General features: G+C 33.8%; 1 long non-coding RNA gene across 1 annotated transcript; it reads right to left on the reverse strand.

Annotated features, from left to right (window-relative positions):
* Nucleotides 1–2,472: 2,472 nt before the first annotated feature.
* On the reverse strand, nucleotides 2,473–3,742 carry LOC110008354 (uncharacterized). Its single transcript, XR_002283163.2, has 2 exons — nucleotides 3,337–3,742; nucleotides 2,473–3,213 (listed from the first exon to the last, which is right to left on the reverse strand). It is a non-coding gene; the product is annotated as an uncharacterized LOC110008354 (long non-coding RNA).
* Between the last annotated feature and the right edge of the window lie 480 nt (nucleotides 3,743–4,222).

The raw sequence follows: 4,222 nt of genomic DNA on the forward strand, positions 1-4,222 counted from the left end.
TTTTTTTCTACAATTAATTTTGAAGCAAAATTTGGGGCATGCATAAATCCGACAGGAGCACGCATGATAAGAATAATAAAAACAATATTTCCGATGATGAAAAATTACCTGAATACCTCTAAAATTGCAAAGGCATTTTGGTCATTTATTTTTTTTAAAAAAAAAATTTATTTTTTCCAGATTTTCCCTAATTTTATGATAGGATGCCCAAAATTTCATCAAAAAATATTTTGTAAAAAAAAAAAAAAAATAGTGTTTAGAGTGATACTTTCTTTTGACAATGAGTTTTAAAAGTGATGTTGTGGTAAGAACAATCATAGTCATTTAATTCAGATCGAAGGCTAAAAAGTGGGGTTACATATAACTTATATGTTATTGGGGTCAGAGATAAACATTTCCCTTTCAGATAATAGGGAGCTATGGATTATACAATGTTATGAATACCTCATCACTGGTCGCGGTGGATGTTTCTACCAACTGGCTTCACTCGTTCTTGGGGATATACCAATAGAAGGAGCTGTGAAAAAACCCTAACCTTCTCTGGGATATGACCAATAGAAGGTGGTGAAAAAAATCCTAATGAGATAGGTTGATGACAAAGGAAAACCAAAAAACAAAAATAAGTATAGGATCAAACACAAAGCAAAACAGATATAAAATAAAACTAACAAAAAACATTAAGATTTACGTGGTTCGTCACTAATACAATACTACAATTATATTTAAAACTCTCAAAAGTTCAAAGCAATTGTCTCTTGTCTCAAAATTTCGCCAATAGGTCTACTAGACTTTTGAGTAGGAGCTTCTGCCCCAAAGCTCCGACAGGGGGAAACCGGAACCCTTTAACCGGGACGCAGTCCCCAGGGTCTATTAGGTTTTAGCTTAATAATACATCGGAATGAAATGACTTTTAGGATATTTAGACTTTCGAGTAAGTTCAATTATTTTGTTTCTTTTTGTGTCAACTTGAAAATTGTCTTGGCCAAAGAATCTGCCACCGAGTTGCAGAGTCATATATGTCTCCATGAGGATATCAGCACAACATAAAAACTGCAGTTCGAGCAGTCATACAAAAACTTCATAAAATGAAATTAAAACATAAATTAGCAGCATAACTAAGTAAAATGTATAGTAACCAGAAATTTTAAAACTTACAATATAACCAAAAAAAAGCTCAATGGACTCATTAATAAACCAAGGCTTACATGTGAACGTTATAGAAAACAGAAAGGAAACAATTAACATATCGGGAATGTTGGGGCAATAAATTCTAAAGAAAAATCCCCACCATTTCTTCCCTTAGAAATCTCACTAAAACTCAAATTCTTGAAATTTTCTCATCGCCAATGAAATGTTGTTGCATAACTATTTTTTTTTTCTTTTTCGTATATTAGCAGTAGGTCCCAATATGTCCCAATATTCAATCTGACTGCCAAACCACCCAAAAAAAAAATTTATAGAAATCTTTTAATGAGGGCAGACAAAAAAATAATATATCCATAAAATGAGTGTAGCATAGATGAAGATATTGAGATAGATGAGTGGCAAAACAAGAAGGAATATAATTCAAAATGAATCTATTCGAGAGAATTTAAACATGACACCAATAGACGATAAAATGAGAGAGAGTAGACTTAGATAGGCTGGCCATGTGTGGTACCAACTAACCTGTTAGGAGGTGTAGTTAAAGTGGAATGACTGCAACGGGCATTGAAAGTAATAAAAAAAGATATGAGGACTTGTAGCCTCGATATGACTTTTAATAGACCAGGATGGAGAACAAGGAGTCATGTAAGCGACCCAATTAATTGGAAAAGGGTAAAATGATGATGAAGGTAATGATAGAAATCTTATAATGATCATATTTTCAATAACGAATGTCATAGTTACCTATGGATGCGGTTTCTATGAGTCGGCTGACCCATGTGTACATATGCAGCCCCTCATTAAAATTTATTATAGATGATTTTTTTTTCGAATTGCTTTTTGGAGATTCATCATCTAGGCCAAGATGATCATAAATACAAAAAATAAATAAACTTTTAAAATTAAAAATATAATTTTTAGTATTTTTTTTATGCACCTTCCATATCTTATTTATGGACAATGAAATTTATATAGCATCCATCAGGACGTTTGTAAGTCAGCCGGCTCTTGCACCAGCTGAGTTATGAAATAATTTTCCTTTACCTAAACAAAAACGACAGGAAGGAAGAAGGAGCAAATATGGAAAAACTTTTCAGGGCAGTCTTTAAGAAATTAGAAAAATGCGATTCAGTTCGAAGCATCATTCCATGTAAATGACAAGGCTATTTTGGTGCTCCAAAGTCCAAATTCAACCAGGAAAAAAAGAAAAAAGAAAAAGAAGAAGTATGCAAAAGGAATAACCCAAATAAATATAATAAACGCCTGGAGATGCTACGGCAATGTCGCAGAAAAGCACCTTTTAGATCCAGTTGCATTTGAACCATGTGAAAAGAACCCCACTTTCATATTTTGACACTTTTAAGTAAACAAAAACCAGAATGTATGGATCAACAAATAGATTTTATACTTGCCAAAGTACAATATCATATCCTAGGATTCAAAAGAATAATAATAATAATAAAATCCACCTTTAAGAACATAGGGATCAATAACCTCCTATAGTTTTATCTTACTGTACTTAGACTCCCCAAATCTCTCAATCTTCTGTTTACAAATTCTTTCAAGCACCTCATCTCCATCTCCATATCCCTAATTTCATTACATTAAAACAAAGCAAAGGAGGGAAGGAACTTACTTGGCCTTTGAAAAGGCAGATCCTTCAAAATAGAGAGTCAGAAGGACAAAATATTAAAAAGAGTATCACAGTCTTGAACACTTTCCTTTTCCACCAAGAAAAAAAAAAGCACAGAAAGAAATGGGCAGTATAAAATTTAGGGAAATGCAGGGTTTTGCCAATCAAATAGCAATAAAGTAAATAATTTTGTTTTGGTGAAGATCATGGTTACAAATAGATGGAGCATTGGAGATTTGCAGAAGAGCAAAAAGCTAACCTTTTCCCTCTGTATCCATCCAAAACAAGTAAAGCATAATATGAGCTTGTTTCAGTGTAAATTCAAGAATCAAGAGCACACTGCTCATTCCAAATGGCACCTCAAAGGGGGAAGAGAGAGAGAGAGAGAGAGAAAGATAGAGGACGAAGAGAGCGAGAGCACCTTGAACATGAACCTGCAAAGGAATAATGACTGAATTAAAATTCTCTCCAAGCCATGAGTAACCCACCAAAAGAGTGAGAAAATCGATGCAATAAAGGAAGGGAAATAATGAATATTTCACAATGGTACAAAGTACCCCATAGCGTGTCTATCTATATTTGCTTTTATGTGCTCTTTGGAATGTATGTGAAAGTTTGTCTTCTATCGATTGGGAGCTCCAGCTGCCCCACACCCACACACAGAGGAGGGAAAATGGTTAGAGAGAGAAAGTGTGTAAACAAGAGGAGAGCTTACTGAATGATGAGAGAGAGTGGAGGGGTATGAGAGGGAAGCTAATGGAATGGAGATTGGATGAAATCATGGAAGTGTAGAGTGGAGTGGGGGTCTGTAAATGGGGAAAAATGGCACGTTTGGTTCGTGTGAAAGTATTTCGGGCCATGAATAAATTCCCGTGAGATTAAATATGGGAATATTTTTATGCTGCCAATTGGTATGAAAAGATGCATAAGGAGTAATTGATGTCAAAATACTCTAATATTTAATCGCATGAGAGAATTTTATCATATGAAAATATTTTTCGAGAAATATTTTCACACGAACCGAACATAAAGAGAGTAAAGCATAGGCAAAAATGAAAAATTGTATGACATATAGGTTATTTGCTTGTTTTTATGCATTAAAATTTCGAGGCAAATCTGACCTGGATAAATATAGAAAAATAATACACAAAGACTATTAATTTTTTGTAAAATGAAGTCATAATCACTTTTGTCTGTCCGACTTTAAATAAGTGATTATAAACATAAATCGGAAGGCCCAAATTAAAAGAGAGATGACCTTTGAGAAGGACACTACACAATTTGCCCTAAATTTTTAGTTATTTATTTATTCATTATTTAGAGCGTCTAGACAAAATAATCAACCACTGTTAACATGTGGTTGTTCATTTATATGAGCTTCAATTTGGGTTCTCTAGCCTACTACATTATTTAGCTCGGCAATTGGCCCGCAATATATCTCAT

This window comes from Amborella trichopoda, chromosome 12, assembly GCF_054954075.1.
Source record: "Amborella trichopoda isolate Santa Cruz 75 chromosome 12, AtrichopodaSantaCruz75HAP2 v2.0, whole genome shotgun sequence".
NCBI lineage: Eukaryota > Viridiplantae > Streptophyta > Magnoliopsida > Amborellales > Amborellaceae > Amborella > Amborella trichopoda.